The sequence below is a fragment of the Puma concolor genome, chromosome A2 (genome assembly GCF_028749965.1).
Source record: "Puma concolor isolate L17-30 chromosome A2, mPumCon1.1.hap2, whole genome shotgun sequence".
In the NCBI taxonomy this organism is placed as follows: domain Eukaryota; kingdom Metazoa; phylum Chordata; class Mammalia; order Carnivora; family Felidae; genus Puma; species Puma concolor.
The window spans coordinates 31172287-31190477 of NC_141668.1; the positions used below are offsets into that span (position 1 = coordinate 31172287).

An 18191-nucleotide genomic window follows, 5' to 3' on the forward strand; every position below is an offset into this window, starting at 1 on the left:
CCCTGTCTTGTAGCTGCAGCTGGCTGGCAAACTCCACCGCGTGAAAATCTCAGCCATTTCCACCAACGTGGAGGAACTTCTATTCCCTTCTCTGCTTCTCCTAGTGTTTCTCTTTCTCTTTTCTAGCTGCTTGGAAAGTCATGGGAAGCCTCTGTTTCAGCTTCCTCTGGAGGTTTTTCCTCCAACTAATTCAAGGCTCCCCTTTGGTTGTGGTGCCACCCACGAAGCACAGCTGTGGGTCTTCAATGTACTGATTGCTGCAACTTTACAGACATAACAAAGACCCAGCAGAGATTACAGAACCCCGGGAGTAGCTGGGAGATGGTGCTCATGATCGTGTCCTTGGAGATATCTCTAAGAATAAGATAAAGCTGTAAATGAGTTTGGGAGAGAATGTAGGTTGCTTTTCCTTTAGGCACATTTGATTTTACTTCCTATTTCGGATCAAATAAAACCACTCATGAGGGCCCTTCTTTTGTCTCTTCTCCTTCCTTCTGCTTTCCTGACCCCACACTCTTCTCGCTTCCCAGGCTTTTCTTAGTCTGACAAGCTCATGGAATTTAAGAGGAGGAAGTCATTTTCTTCTTCCCATCCTCAAGCCCCGATCACGTTTGCAGGTTTCAGAGCAAATATTCTCAAGCCCCCTGAACCTTATCACAGTGTCCGCAGTAGCCTGAAGGATATCCGTAATGAAGAAAATATAAAGTTGACAATCCACAATTGTGAAACACCAAGCAGAAAACAAGGGGAGACCTTGTTCTTTTGAAAAATGTTAAAATAATAGCAAGTCTCTGTCCCCTGGTGCCCAAACAACCAGTTAATTCAGCAATTCAGTCTTAAAATAGTAAGTCCCTACAAAAACAACGTAACAGACAGGAAAGAACACTGGGGTCATTACGGCAATATCAATACCTAAGCATCATACAATCTACCAAACATTTTTATAGATGCCAGAGACTAGTTTGAGCCTTTGCCAGCAACTCCCCAAGGCCTTCTAAATCCTGGGTTTCCCCTCTACTTCCCGCCTTCCATTCATTATCTGCTAATACCACTTAAACTCTACTTGATGTACTTCACTTTCCTCATCTGCAAATGAGTACCAACCTCTGTCTTACTTTTCATGCTAGTGGAAGGGTTGAAGGAGACTCAGTGAGGATAAAAGCAGTTGAATATACATAGCGCCTCATAAATGTAAAGCGTATTAAACATCTCTTAAAGAAGTTATTGCATAAAAGAACCTCTTGACAGACGCTGGGGTGGCTCAGTCGGTTAAGTGTCTGACCTCATCTCAGGTCATGATCTCATGGTTCATGAGTTTGGAGCCCTGCATCAGGCTCTGTGCTGACAGCTAGGAGCCCGGAGCCTGCTTCGGATTCTGTGTCTCCCTCTCTTTCTCTCTCTGCCCCTCTGCTGCTCATGCTCTGTCTGTCAAAAATAAATAAACGTTAAAAAAAAAATTCAACCATGTGATTTCGTAGGGGTTCTGTCAAATTACAAGCGGAATAGGATAAGGTAGTATTTATATAGTAGGGACGTTAACACATTTACACATAATCAGTCATTTCTAATATTTCTCTTTCATAAATACTCAGTGTTAGAGCAAACGTATTATGAAAGAAAAAGGCCATTGATATCATATATAAAATGGACACACTTTTTAGATTTTGGGTGCTAGATAAAAAATTAAGCACTATGTTAACTATGTGACTAAATATGATTTAATTTTACATTTCATTATAATGTTCTATAAATAAATTCACAACTGGGATATACAAAATTCTCTAGCACGTTACACTCCCTCGTTTTGGCTGAGAAGTTAATGGTCACCATTGTCTAGTCTTAGAACCTTCCATAGCATTCACCTAGGAAATTCCCGAACTCCTCGTTTGCATTTTCCATTTCCATCTTCATTTTCTTCTCTCTGCCTCTCTCTGCCACAAGGCTAGCTGCTAACCTGCCCACCACCAGCCCAGTTTATGATCTCCACTGTCCTCCTAAGCCCTGTAGTCCTCTCTGCACTTCAAAACTGCACAGACAGGGATCCCAGGCTTCTGCAGCCAGCCACCAAAATAAAATGTGTGCTGGCCAGCCGAGAATCTGAAAGAGCACCAGAGTGAAAATGACCCACTCCGCACAGAGAGTCCGGCCTTAAAAAAAAAAAAAAAAAAAAAAAAAAAAAAAAAAAAATATATATATATATATATATATATATATATATATATATATATATATATATATCTGCCAGAAGTACAGGTAGAATTCAGGTGCTGAGGTGGGGATTGAGAGTCTCCATCCACTGCCTGCCCAGTCACCACATTCAGACCCCCCAAGAGAGGAGGAGGGGCTACTAAACTCACTTCAGTTAAGTGTCTAATGTCAATCCCATGCAGATAGATATCTGGCTCCTGCCTCTCAGTACTCACAGTACTCTTTGCCTCTCAGTACTCACAGCCCTGTAGCAACCAGATGATCCAGATTCTTACCAGAAATCCCGTGTCCCCATGAACTGGACAGATGGTTAAGGATGGAAAACCAATATCCTCCCTTTAGGTGCCCCTCCATTTCCAGGGTGGCAAAGGCCAGCTGCAGTGCTTGGTTGAATGGCCACGGGACAGAGGCCCATACCTCACAAACCCAGAGAGACTCTGCCTCATCCTACCCATGTAGGGCACAAAGCCTTAGGATTAATGGAGAAACAAGTGTTAAATATGCAGGCACCACGCTCTGCATGAAAAAAAAACATCCTGCCTTAAACCAAATTTACACACGAAGTTTCCTCACGCACTTTTTTTTGGCTTGGCACCCATTCTGCTTTCTTGCTTACTCGGAGCACTCTTGTGGTGGTTGGTGCTCCATGGCCTCCTCATCTTATCCCTTCAGCTCACTAAGGCCAGTACTAATATACAACCGTGGCTCTCCTTGGGGACTACCCTGGGTAACATGTTCCCAGCCTGACTGAGCCCTAGGAAACCTCCTTTCCATGCTTCCCCTCTAGAAGCCTCCACCTGGTCTACCCTGGTCCTGCTCATGCTGCCACATGCTGCAATATTACACCAACACATCATAACACAATCTCATATATTCCCTTCAAAATCTATCTTAGAGCTTTCCAAATTACATACTCACTCTAGAATGCTTAAGTATTCGATGGCCAACTTTTTGCTTTAAAAATCAAAAATTGGCAGGAAATGATAATATCTAGTAATACCACAAAATAAGCACTATCTCCAGAGGAAGGAGTAAGACATCATCTAATACTGCTATCAAATTTTCAGCTCCCTAAACTCTGTAATTCTTCCCTTAGGGGATGGATTATGTTGCAGAATAGCATTTGGCTTTCTTGTGTGACTGGCTAGAAAAATGAGTTCCCTTCCTAGAGGTACAGTTTATTCTTAAAGGGTCCAGCAAAGGGTCTCGTAGGCCAGACCTACAGAAGAAACCATCTCTTCTAATGTAATAAATTGCTTTGGTCTTTTCAGGAAAGTGAGGACATCTTATAAACTGAGGAAGACCTAGATGGGTTGTTTGGGGAGAAAGAGTTTAAAACTCCAACTGAAAATACAAAAGAAAAATTTAAGGACCAGTGGCACCACAGGAATCCCTAAACTAGACACACAGCATGAATTATACTAGATCCCATTGATCCATTCACTCAACTTATGTGCCAGGCACTGTCTAAACCTGATCCCTGCCCTGATCCAACTGCTAGTAATTCATTAGAAGATTTTGTTTAAATGCTAGACTTCACAGGGGGTAGTTACATCATTATTAAATCTTGGTTACTTTTTCAGGTTTTTTTCTAAGAATTGTATTGAGGACCATGTGCAATCATTGGAGTATGAGAAATCTTCTCATTTATATCACAGAAAAGGGGCTTCCTTTTAAAATGTCATTATTTTGGGGTGCCTGGGTGGCTCTGTTGGTTGAGCATCCACTCATGATTTTGGCTCAGGTCATGATCCCAGAGTCATGAGATTGAGCCCTGTGTCAGGCTCCACGCTGAGCATGGAGATGCACTCTCTCTCTCTCTCTCTCTCTCTCTCCTTCTTCCCCTCTCCCCCACTCAAGCTCTCTCCCTCTAAATACTACTACTATTACCACTGCTACTACTAATAAAATGAAATGTCATCATTTTATATTAAAAACAGGAGACAGTTCTAGCTTCCTAAAATTTCTATTTCTGACAGAATATATTTTCACAAATACATTTTATCTGTTCTCCACCAAACAAGTTTGTTTAAAGCAGACAAAATATTGCTTGAACCATTGTTTCCTTAAAAGAAAAATAATCTGTTTACCTCCTTTTCCCTCATCTTTATCTTCTCCACACAAAAAAACAAACAAACAAACAAACAAAAAACACACTACCACCACCGCCACAACAAAAACACCTCTGCCCCAAATCTATCCATTTTTAAAATAGCTAATGTAGCGCTAAAATTTTTGGACAAGTAAGTTTAGCTTGTGCATACGAAGATTCAGATGTGTTATTAATATTTTCATTGTTTATGAGAGAGAGAGAGAGAGAATAATAAAGGGAGGAGTGAGGGAAAACCCACTTGAAATCACTTCTGCCCTCTGGGTGTGTCTAGTATGGAAGGTTTCCTGCTCGGTATGAAAGTTGACTTTCTGGTTGATGCTTTGCTAAGGTCAGATAGTTCCTGCACCGCTACAGAAAAGTTAATTTCCTGTTGCATTTTTCCTGAAGCATTTGTGCACTTTGGCTAAATTAATGCTAGATTTTCCACCGGAGAAGAACTAGGCTTAGTGCTGAAACTATCAGAATGCTATTATACTTCTTATTGCTTGTTAAAGAACCAGTGGAACATCAAGAGGAAACTCAATTGTGACAGTGCAATTTTGGACTCCTGGTGGAATGCTGAAACATAACTGTACAACTTGACATTTGTAAACGACATTATACTGTAACTTTTTAATGAAAACAGGAGTATTGCCGGTACACTTTTGTTGCCGATACGCATTCTTTTCCCTCAAGAGATGCTAAATGTAGTGAGAATATTTTCATGGTAGTATCCTTTGGGATGTGTTAAGTTAATTGAACATGGGGGCTATTTGGCTAAGTGGCTGTAATTCGGTGGTGGCCTATGTAAGGCAAACCAAAATCTAAGCCTGTAAGTCCCTCAAGGTTAGGAAATCAAAACCTAAGGACAACCAATCACAAACAGCCAACTAGGTTTCAAGCTTTAGCCAATCAATAATAGCCTTAGTTTAGGGTGCCCAGGTAGTTCAGTCAGTTAAGGATCTGACTTGATTTCAGCTCAGGTCATGACCTCATGATTTGTGGGTTTGGTGCCCCCCCCCCCATCCCGTTGGGCTCCACACTAACAGTGCAGAGCCTGCTTGGGATTCTCTCTCTCCCTCTCTCTCTGCCCCTCCACACTCATCCTCTTTTTCTTAAAATAAATACACAAACAAACAACAATTGCCTTACCTTGCCTGTGCCTTTTCCTGACAGGAAAACACTCTCAGCCACTTCCGGTTTGGCGCTGCCTCGTTAGAATCGATTTTTGCTCAAATGAACTCTTAAAATTCTCAATATATCTCGGTTTATCTTTTTTTTCATTCAGTTTAATGTACTTTTTTAATTTATTTTTTTGAGAGAACATGCCTGTGCAGATGGGGGGTTTGGGTGAAAGAAAGAGAGAGAATCCCAAACAGGCTCCACACACATGAGGGAGGGTCATAATCCCAGGACTGTGAGATTACGACCTGAGCCAAAATCAAGAGTCCTAACACTCAATCAACTGAACCACGCAGGCACCTCCCCCTCAGTTTATCTGTTAACAGAAGTGATAATGTTTATTCCCCTGTCTTTTATAATTTCAATGTTTTTCAAAACATTTTGAGCTATCGTGTCTAACCTGCTCCCATGACATCTTTGTAGCAGATATTTCCATCTTTATGCCATATGATATAAAAAGAAACCAAAGAAGTCACTTGTCCATGGTCACTCAACTCTTCAGCATTGGAACTCAGTCCTCATTAGTTCTGGGTTTTTTTCAAGTTTTTATTTAGATTTGAGTTAGTTAACATATAGGGTAATATTGGTTTCAGGAGTAGAATTTAGTGATTCATCACCTACATATAACACCCAGTGCTCATCACAACAAGTGCCCTCCTTAATAACCATTAGTTATTTTTTCAGTTCTTTTTCTCTCTCACCTGGGGAGAAAGTGAGCAGAGAATAGTATGATCTGCCTCAGATACACTGACCTTTAACTAGCACATCACCACCCCAACACAGTCCACTTTTCCTTATGTCAAAAGGAAGAAACACCAGGTCCCTGGAGCAATATTACTATTTAACAAATTCTCTTTTCTCCCTATAGATTATTCGCTCTCGTGAGGCCTTTCCCTTGCCTGAATCTCCCATTCTGAATTGGTCACTTTTCCCAGATCACTCTCTGAGGTGTAGTCAGAATATACTTAGGACAGCAGATACAAACTTTGATTTGCCAAAAATCAGCTGTGAGGTGTGTTATGAGAAATTGGTTTTGAAAAGAATTAAAATGTCAAAAACTGTGCATAATTCACACTTCATGAATCAGGGAAGATGTGCTGCATTCCTACTACTTGCAGCCCAACACTTTCTTGAGCAGGAGAGGCAGGAAGTATTGTTCGTGTATCCCTAGAAAACCAGTGGAATGTGCTTGCATCTGACTCATCTAGAGGTATCAAAGAGAAACTTTGAAGGCTGCTAGCATAGAACATGATACTTTAAATATTTGCTTACGTAGAATATAATGAGGAAAGCACATAGGCTGAAGGCCAAATGCAGGAACTACATACGTGTGTTCTGGAAATACATATATATATATATATATATATATATATATATATATAATATAAGCCATTTAAAGTGCTTGTTTTTAAGGTCAGAGCTTAAATCCAACTTCTTGGGTCAGGAAAAACACCAACATTTACTGACACAAACCTTGGTCAGCCACCATGTGTTTTCAGACACACATTCAATTCTCACACATCAGGCTTAGTTAGCTCCATTCTTCCAGTGAGAAAAATGGAGAGTTTAGAAATCGAGGTAAAATTTGCCTATGACCTATACTAGTAAATGACACAGTTGGAATTTGAACCACTGTGTGCCAAAGCCCATGTCTGTGCCACAACACACCTATGCTCTATTAGACTTCTTATTCAACCCACTTAACGGGTTCGAGGTCATAAGCCTTGACAGAGATAGTTAGGTAGATTCCCACCAATATGCAGGGTGTCGGAGCCTCCCCTTAGCAAGTTGCTCTGATTGGGATGCATTCTAAGCAAACCGAGAGGGGTCCATTGAGAGTCCCCCAGTCAGGATTAGAGATACCAAATGTAGTTATATTTCGGAACACATGATTGGGCCCATTCTGCTTTTCGAAGTCCATGTGTTCTTCTTAATGATTATTTTGTTTCATCTATTATTTTGGGTCTTAAGTGAATTAGCCTTCCTTAGCGAATTTAATTGAAAGTTAAATAACTTTTTTCATCAAGATACTTATATATGACAAAACCTCAATTTATATCTTATTTTTATATTCCTTTTCAACCCTGTACATAAGTCTAGATGTTTAGTTTTACATTTTTAACAAGTTTCTGGAAAGTGCAAACATTGCCAAAGTACTATTTACCATGCAAATTTCCAACTTTAGTATAGTTTTTGTTAGAGAACATAAATCTTGTTTTAGAAAATGAGCTCATCCTTTTAGCGAGAATGTCTCCTTAGAAAAAAATGTCCAAAGGAAAAAAAAAAAAAAGAAACATGTCCAAAGGAAACCAAAGGGAAAAATGAAACCAAACATTCCTTTCACCCCAAAAGGCCACAGACTCCAAGTTGATAACAGGAAGCACTTTTTACAATGTGAGTGTATCTAGCGGTTTCCATTTCAGAGGGTTTATGTGAGTTTCCAATTCCATTAGAAAAAGAAACAGAATTGCTTAGAGGGAGAAAGAAGCAGAAACTATCGCCACTATCTTTAAAAAACAAGAGAGAATGACACCCATAAACTGATTAATTCTTTGATCCATAGGAAATTTAACATAACTTGCTTAAATATGAGCTTCATCAAGACTTCATTAAAATTTATCCAACATAAGCAAATTTGAATTTGTTTAAAATTCTCTCAGTATGAACCATTTTTCACCCATGTGCATATTTCATTATAAAAATCTAACATAGCTCTAATCAACTATCTCAAAGAAATCCACAGGCATTAAATGCTCATCAGGCAGCCTAACTAATTCCATGAAAGTCACATACCTGTTAGTATGCTGACATCATCTCCCAAGAGCCTCCTGTGCATAGACCTCTGTATTTAGATTCCTATCAGCATACTTTAAAAATATTTACCTTCAGATATGCTTGAAATATAAAATATAAAAACATAAATGGAAAAGCTCAATTTTTAGTAGAATTAATTTGTTAAAAAATAGAAAGAGAGGTTAGATGATGGTGACTCAGAAGCCAAGAGAGATAGGAAGTAAGCCAAGAGAGAAAGGCACACTGGTTGGGAAAGGATGCACTCCTTCTCCTTCTCCTTCTCCCCCTTCTCCTCCTCCTCCTTCTTTCTTAAACATGGTAGATACCTGAGATCTTCTTACAGGATAAAGATCCCAATGAGACAAATGAGCTGAAGAGAACAGGAGAAATGGATGATAACTGAACCACACTCAATGTAGCACGATGGCAGATGATTAGCGTTGGTCGCAGGTATAAGAACAGATGGTACCAAAAGGTTTCGAGGGATACTGGCACAAGAAAAAGATGGGGTGCTGGATCTGAGAGCTCAACAAAAATTAAAAAGAGATGGAGGGACTTCCTCCCCTTTTCTCATCTCTGCTTTAAAGTAGGCTTTCTCGGGGCGCCTGGGTGGCGCAGTCGGTTAAGCGTCCGACTTCAGCCAGGTCACGATCTCGCGGTCCGTGAGTTCGAGCCCCGCGTCAGGCTCTGGGCTGATGGCTCGGAGCCTGGAGCCTATTTCCGATTCTGTGTCTCCCTCTCTCTCTGCCCCTCCCCCGTTCATGCTCTGTCTCTCTCTGTCCCAAAAATAAATAAAAAAAAAAAAAAAAAAAAAAAAAAAAAAACGTTAAAAAAAAAATAAAGTAGGCTTTCTCTGATCCTCACAGTCATCATCCATTCATTTATTCACTGATAAGATATTTACTCAGGGTTCACTACATGCCAGATACTGTTTTGGCACTGGGGCCATATGCAGTAAACACTTTAAATCATGGACTTGCCCATAAAGAGCTTATATTGTATGTAGAGAGAAAGACAACATATAAATATATATATTTGTTCACAGTCCAAAATCTTCACCTCTTTCCTGTACTCCCCATCCAACTCATCTCTCCACATCCTCAACTATAGCATGTCATTAATCCCAGCATCTTAAATTAGAAAAAAAAAAAAGGAAAGACTCAGCCGGAACCAAAGACCTTGACTACAGATAAATAGGCCTGACTCTGACTGACATATCCGCTTCCCCAAGTCCTGTCTTGATTGTAAAGGCTCATTTTAGTGTGGAAAGGCAACAGCTTAGATGCTGGAGGAGAGGGAGAGAAACTCAACAAGGCTTTCATCTCAGACACTCCTCACCCAGGTACTCATGTTCACCGCAGCCATTATTTATTGCTCACCTCCTTTGTGAAGGCCAAACGGCAGAGTCTGTGAGGACTACGGGGATGAGTAAATCCTCAAGGAAATTATATAATAGTTAATATTTATTGAGCACTTTCTATGTGTCAACCACATAAGTGCTTCACAAGATTTATCTCATTTAAGCCTCATGTTAGCCTTGTAAGGTAGGTGATAAGATATCCCTTTTAGGTGAGAAAAATGAAATCCTACAGAGACCAAGAAATGTGCCCAAGGTAGCAAGGTAACAAGTGCTATTAATTTGACTCCAGAGCTCATGTGCTGAACTGTTCTGCCTCTTCAATTTTATTAGTTTCCTAGGCCTACCGTAACAAAGTACTACACAAACGTGGCTTAAAATAACAGAAACACATTGTCTCACAATTCTGGAGGCTAGGTGCCTGAAATCAAGGTTTCAGCCATGCCATGCTGCCTCTGAAAACTGTAGGGAAATTCTTCCTTGTTTCTTTCTACCTTCTGCTGGTTTGCCAGCAATCTTTGGGGTTTCTTGTTTTGCAACTGCACAACTTCAATCTCTGTCTTCATCATTACACGGCATGCTTCCCGTGTGTCTCCGTCTTCATTTGACTATCCTCATATAATGGAGTCATATTGGATTAGGGGCCCACGACGCTCCAGTATGACCTCATATTAACTAATTATATCTATGACAACCATATTTCTTTTTTTTTTCTTTTCTTTTTCAACGTTTATTTATTTTTGGGACAGAGAGAGACAGAGCATGAACGGGGGAGGGGCAGAGAGAGAGGGAGACACAGAATCGGAAACAGGCTCCAGGCTCTGAGCCATCAGCCCAGAGCCTGACGCGGGGCTCGAACTCACGGACCGCGAGATCGTGACCTGGCTGAAGTCGGACGCTTAACCGACTGCGCCACCCAGGCGCCCCGACAACCATATTTCTGAATAAGGTCACATTCTGGGGTACTGGGATTAGGATTTCAACATATCTTTTTTGAGGGGAATGCGATTCAACCCATAATGCCAACGAATGGAGAGAGTGTATGGAAATAGAATGGAGGATATATGGAAATAGAATGGATATAGTATATGGAAATAGAATGAAGAGATCATATGAAAATAGAATGGAGAGTATATGGAAATAGAATGGAGATAGTATATGGAAATAGGATGGTGATAGTATACAAGAATAAAATGGATATAGTATACGAGAATGGAATAAATATAGTATACGAGAATAGACTGGAGAGTATATGGAAATAGAATGGAGATAGTACACAAGAATAGAATGGATATGGTATACAGAAATAGAATGGAGAGTATATGGAAATAGAATGGAGGTAGTATATGGAAACAGAATGAAAAGATTATATGAAAATAGAAGGGAGAGAGTATATGGAAATAGAATGGAGCTAGTATAGCAAAATAGGATGGATATAGCTAGAAAAGCACAGGTCTCAGTCCAAACCTGTCATCGTTATCAACTCCATTTGTTACTCTGAGAGGCACTTTCTTTCCGCAAGTTTCATTTTTCTCACTTAGAAAACGACCTCAAATCTAATGATCTCTAACTTGTTTCCAGTTCTAACAGTCTCATGTTTCTTCATTTCTAAATAATTATATTGAAAAATAAGTTTTATTAGGGATTCTCAAGCACATACATCAAGTCATAGAGACAAGGCGTGCCACCAGGAGGAGGTGAAATTCCAGTTTCCAGAATGCTTTAGGAATGATTGTGAAGATTTCTAGAGGTATTGATTGGGGCAGACTCACTGGAGAGGACTCCAGACAAAGACGGAGATGGTGGCATTTGGTTAACTACGGTAAGGCTGGCTTATGCATTACAAATAAAAGCAGAGTGGAACATAAGGCCATAAAAGCATGTTAGGACATACTAAGAGTGAGAGGGACAGATTCTACTCAATTTAGTGGGTTCAATACAACAACTCCTGAAGGCTGCTGAGGAGAGAAATCATAGGAGTTGTACGCAAATGGCTTAGAATACCCAGTAGATTGAAGGGGAACTATTTACATTACTAAAATAGTCTAGGTTAGTGGCAGTGGGGATACAGCATTAAGATTAGGTAAGATTAGGTAAACTCTAAGATTTTGGAAAATTAATTAGTTATTATCTGGATTCATTTGGGGGCTTGGAAAAAGTCATTATATACCAGTAATACAGTCTTGTGCTAAGGTGATATTTACTAAAATTACTTAGTATAATAAAGGGCCAAATGTGCATCATGGTCTCCAGAGAGAAATCAGAAGTCAGATTTGGAAAAGGAATAGTATGTGTAAAGGCAGTCTATAAACCACAAACGGGACATCTAGGAATGGGCCAGAGGCCAGGGAAATGGAGAAAAGACTGGGAAACAATATAGAAATTGAGCTAGCTTGAAACAAATGGTTCGGAATAAGGGTTGTGAACAAGGCAAGAGTGTGTGGCCTTTACACAACAGTATAAATAGAGTTAATACTGCTGAATTGTATACTTAAAAATGATGAAGAAGGTAAATTTTATATTTTGTGGGATTTTTTACCACAATGAATTTTTTTTTAAAGGTAACAATTAAAAAAAAGAAAATAGGGAAACCTGAAAAGTCTTTCTAATTAGGAGCCTTTCTAATTAGGAGCTGGCCATGCGGATCAGTGATAGGCCAACAGATTTAGTAAGGAGTCAGGCCAATGGATTAGGTGAGGGGCAAGGTATAGAGAAAGAGTAAGTAGTTTCAAATGTTAACTCTAAAGAGGTTTAAAATCTATTCATTGAGGAGAATAGGGATTGGAGGAGTCCTTTTCACAGGAACAGAGAGGCCAAGAGGAATCATTGATTTGGGCATAAAAATTGTGAAAGAAAAATATCTGAGTTTAAACAGTTTTTATTACTCCTCAATAAAAGCAAGAAATTGGATTTCTAGATCTGGGGGTTCAAGAGTGAGATCCAAGCTAAGAATATACCTATAGGTTATCTTTACAGATTGAAAATTAACAGTACATAAAGTTGATATAATCACCAAGGGAAGGTACAAAACAAGACAACTGGAAGCTCAAATACACTAACTTTGGCATCAGAGGAAATGGATCCTGAAAAGAGACCACCAGTTATCCATAGAGGTCAGAGAATAATCCCATTGTGACATGGAATTCAAAAGGGAAGTTTCAAGGTAGAGTTGTTGGCCAATAGTGTAAAACGCTTCAGAGAAGAAGGATGTTGACTGGAAATAAATCATTTCATCTGGTAGTCAAGGGGTCAGTGAAGACAAATTTCAGGAATGGGTGGGGTGGCCAGGAAGTGAATCCAAGGAGAACCAGCCATAGTTTCTCTGAGGGAAAGGAGAGAAGGAGCACACTGGGTTCAGTGAATTGCCAGGTACAAAGAAGGCTTATTGTTATCAGTTATGAGTATGTTTACTGGCAGAAGGCATGGTCCACTGGAAAGGTTTGAAATGGCAATATTGTAACTAACAGAGAATAACTCTGGAATCCCTCTGGAAAAGGTTGAGAGGAAGTGTTCAACACAAGAAGAAAATAAGATTTGGCAAAGAAGAGGCATTGGGAAACAGCCTTGCAGCTGGATCTCCTTACCTTCATTTCTACCCCCTCCAGTCCATTCTGCAATATATGTTCTGGAGCATTCTCTACAACATAAATCTATTTATGCCACTTTTTGCTTACCACTCTTCAGGGGTCCCCTGTTGCCTTCACAATAAAATCCAGACTCCTTATCATGACCACATTCCCACATCTAGACCCTGCTGAATTTTCTACCTTATTTATTTGACTTTCTGCTCTGCTCCCCTATCACAGTGCACACACACACACACACACACACACACACACACACACACCCCACATAGTGAATACATTGAATCCTCCAAATCTACCACACCATTCAATTTCTTCTTTGCATATCTGGCATTATCTGCTTATGATACATTTCTCTTTCTCCACCCTTTGTAGCTCCTTCTCATCTTTCAAAATGTTCTAGTAAAGTTATGGATTCCCTAGCATTTATTTAATTACTTGTCTGTCTCACAGTGCCCTTTATTTCTGTGTCACCAGCGACTAGCACAGAGTCTGGCACCAATAAACTGCTCGATAAATAGTCACTGTAGGAATGAAGAAAATGAAAGAATGAATGAACAAAACGGATTAGGATGACAAAGGGTAAAGATGAAGCGAGAATTTTTTTTCAGTTGGAGAAGAGAGTTCTCAGTGAGATAATTACAAACATTTCACTTAAAGAGAGCGATGCCATTTCCCAAGAGTAAGAGCACATTTCAACGTTTTCTGTGACTTTTAGAAGGCAAAATTAGCATAACTATTGTATCAGCTGCCAGATCACCATGCCTCACATACCCCTCCAGCGACATTACTCCTGCCATGTTGTTGTGGTAAGTGATGGACACTGTTTTTATCACCTTGGTCACCACAGACCTGGGAGTGTTCCTATGCACAATACTGCTTGAAAAGGAGGAGTGGGGAGCAGTACTGCCCCCACTGAGGCCCCAGCTTCCCCAGTGGCCACCCCGAGAGTCCAAGTAACACTATGTCGTAGCAGCTTGCAACAACTCTAACCAGTGAAAGACAGAAGAAGGGAAAAGCCAGGAGGTAAATGGCTTGCCCCTCCTGACCTTCCCCACAATACCTGTTCTGAGATGCAGAGTTTCCTCCAGACTCTCTGATTATGTCTCCCATAAACACACCCATTTGTTTCTCTCCCTATTCCTTCCCCTACCTACTCTTGCGTCCCTGGGATCGCAACATCCAATAAAGTGTTAGCTTGCAAGTGTTTGTCTTAGGTTCTGTTTATAGAAAACCTGGGCTAAACAATCCATTTTTAGAAATTTTCCAATGTTAAAAATAAGGTATTATTAGAGACACAAATAAATTACACAAAGTATATTTGTATGAAAACATTCAATTATTTGCATTGGATTATGGTTGGATCCTGGGAAGAGTAGTTGTAGAGAGCAGTCACTGAAGGAGAATGGAGAATCCAAAAGAAATGGAGAATGACTAGTCAAGCAACAAAGAACTAGAAATTCTCCATCTGGAACACCAACAGGAGATAATCAGTAACACATGGCTACGGTGAGTATAAACATATTCTCCAAATAGTAAAGTTTCCATTAAAGGAGCACACGCTAATGATCTATACTGAGCATATTTTTTTTCATTGTGCCTGCTTATAATTTAATGTGTTTCTTATGTCGTGAAATATTAAAGGGTTAGATTCCAAAAAAATAAATAAATCTACTGAGTGATCTACTTCAGTGAAGACAAATGAAGTTGTCTTTGGTTTAGACATTAAATTGAAACAGTTTTAAAACATAGCAGATTATCAGCCCAAATTCAAACTAATGTTGGGAGGAAACCCAGAAGAAATGACAAAAGTACAGCTGCTTAGCAAGGTCCTTTTGGAAAGTTCAGATGGAAAAAAAGAATTAAAATTTGGCCAGAAGAGGGAGAGTACTCCCTCACTACGGAAAGTTGGCATATACTAGACTATGATCTCAATCTGTATTGAAAACAGTTTTAGACAGTGAACCAGGTCCCAGTTGTAAAGGTGTAAAGGGCACAGTCTGTCACCCATCTTTAAATATTTGCTACCGCAGAACCCTCTATGACTTGGCTGACAGGTACAAAAGGTCTTCTCTTAGAAAGAACTGCAACCAAAAGACTGGGAAATAGTTACTGCTTATTCGATTCGATAAACTATGAAAACTGTGATTCGAGAAATACACTGTGAGTGTATTTTAGTTTCTGAATGTTTATCCCGTATAGACACTACAGCATTCACAGTAGCTTTTTCAAATGTCCTTGCATGGATCCTTTCATTAAGATTTTGTTTTCCTTTTTCAGATTTATAATTCCAAACCCAACTTACACTTCCTGGAAGGGCAAATAAAGTTTAAATGCATTGCTTTTTAAGCACTTTGTCTATTTGCTTCTTTTTTTTTTTTTTTAATTTTTTTTTTCAACGTTTTTATTTATTTTTGGGACAGAGAGAGACAGAGCATGAACCGGGGAGGGGCAGAGAGAGAGGGAGACACAGAATCGGAAACAGGCTCCAGGCTCCGAGCCATCAGCCCAGAGCCTGACGCGGGGCTCGAACTCACGGACCGCGAGATCGTGACCTGGCTGAAGTCGGACGCTTAACCGACTGCGCCACCCAGGCGCCCCTATTTGCTTCTTAATATTTCTTTAGGTTTGAATATCTGAAGGACCATGATTTTTCCCAGACTGTTGTGCATATGCATATGCACAATATCTTGTGTGCAATGCCTGCCTTTGGTGGTCATCTTAAAAATCCAAATACTTCCTGGAACCCATGAACCTTAGATCACAATCAGCTATTTTAAGTAACTTTTAAAATCTCTTTAAAATGGATGGATACCAGTAAGGGAAAGCCCTAGAAAAGTGAACATTTTGGCTTGTAAATAAAAGTGATAACAAAACCCCAAATTTCTAGATAGAAACAATGCTTCTTCTATAAAATGCCCAAAAGCTGTGTTTTAGGTCTTGAGGAAAATCTGTGTAAGCATGCCGTCAGTTTTTTAATGAACTTCATAAGGTAGCTCTTTTTGAGAATGATCAATATATTGACCCCAAAGACATTTGTTTCTTCACTTTATCTTCAAGAATGTTTAATCTTCAAAACTGGATTATTATTTGATTCTTGTTTTGGAACACGTATCACAAGAAGAACTAAGTTATATCTGGTTTTAACTAACCTCCACATGATTCTTCTAGTTTCCTTTCTATCTCTAATAAAAACTGGATCTAAACCAAAGGCTGACACAAGTTAAAAATAGAGATACATGGCAAATGTTTGGAAATTCAGTTATCATATCCACCAGGCTTCTGAACTATAATTGTGAATTAAGAATCCTGCTTATGGTTAAAATATTTAAGACTGTGAACCATTTGTGGAAAAAATCATGTGATTGGCATTTTTGTGTATGTCAAGAAAATTCTAGAGTGAATGCTTTACGCAACCAGCCAATAAGTTTCAGATGGTTTGTAAGTAGCAGGAGAACCAAAGCTGAAACGGAATTCTCTGTGCCAGTCTACAAATAACAGTTAACATATGCCCATGTTACAGGCAAAGGCAGGAGTCATGTAAAGTCAAGCAGGGAGTAAGAAGGGCTGTAAGTTAATGAATGAAAACCGTTTCGTCCACCATTCTTAGCAAAACTTGTATGTACTTAAAGAGCAAAACCATCTCAATTATTTTTAAAGAAACTATATGTGTTAACATTGGAAAAAAAACCAAGAAGTGACTTTCCAAGTCACAGGTTACACCCATTAGAAATTCAATGTATTCAAAAAATGCAAAAAAAAAAAAAAATCGAAGAAAACATACACATTCTTCCCTGACTTCAGAACCTTTAATAATTGATTCACACTTGCCAGTTGAAGTTCTATCCAGAAGTGTTTCTAGTGATACTAAATTTCTTGGTCAAGATGTTTCTTGACTGATAAGCTAAGTCACTCACTTAAGCGTTAAAAATTTTTTTTGTTGTAGTCTAATATTATTTTGTATTTCATTGAGTTCTCACAATGAATTGTTATTAGATCTTTGAACTTACTTCGATTTAAGCACCAGTCCTGTGGCAGGAACCAGGTGGAGATACCATGTCACATGCTAGCCCTGTGGCCTGCCTAAACATCTTTGAATGTCAGTCATCGTAACTGAGAAATGATGACCATCACAACTCCCTTACCTGCCTCACAGGGTTTGAAAAGTCTGAGAAGAAATACATAAGGGAGTTTTTGAAACAAGATGGTAGCACTGTTGGAGTTATTAGCAATAATGGCAGGAGCGGTGTATATTCAACAGGAAATTCTGCTCCCAACAATAACCACAGTCATAGGCTCTACCTAAATCTACTGCAGGTATAAGAAAGCACTTAAAGATTCCTAAATTATCTTGCTATACCTCTTGCTGTAGCACAGAAATCAGTAGCTTTGCCACTATGGATTTTTGCGTGTGTTTTTTTTTTTCTATTTTTTCTTTTTTAGGTTGGATTATATTAAAGGTCATCATTTCACTGACAGGCATAAACAGAGTGGTATATTAAAATAGAAATCCCGTGGGGTTTTGTGTGTGTGTGTGTTTTGTGTTCATTCCAACACTTAACAAAATTAGTAAAGTTAATTAAAATAGTGTAAGTGTAGAATAATCAATATTTCCCAAATTCTGTAAACAATAAAATTCAGGGCATCAGTTCTTTTGAGGAAAGGTATTATACTATTCTTTTAAATGGTTCAGAAATAAATATGTTGCTTTAGAAATGCATTCACCAAGGAAAAATTGATTCAATCAAGTATAAAATGGAATTCTGGAATATCTTTGAGTCTGGAATGGTCTGGTCACTCATACTGACTACCTTGAGGAAACACTCAGTGTTGACCAAATGTTATGAATCTGTATGTCTCTGAACTGTAAATCTTCAGATCTCTTAGAATCCTAATACTTTAGAAAGAATTTACACCACGCCAACGTCCTCCAAATTGTCTATTTCATTCAGCTGAAATGAAGTACAATTCTAGG

At 39.2% G+C, this 18191-nt stretch overlaps 1 protein-coding gene across 6 annotated transcripts in view; it reads right to left on the minus strand.

Annotated features, from left to right (window-relative positions):
- Nucleotides 1–18191, minus strand: part of CPED1 (cadherin like and PC-esterase domain containing 1) — a 278325-nt gene that overhangs the window by 258653 nt on the left and 1481 nt on the right. The window lies entirely within an intron of this gene.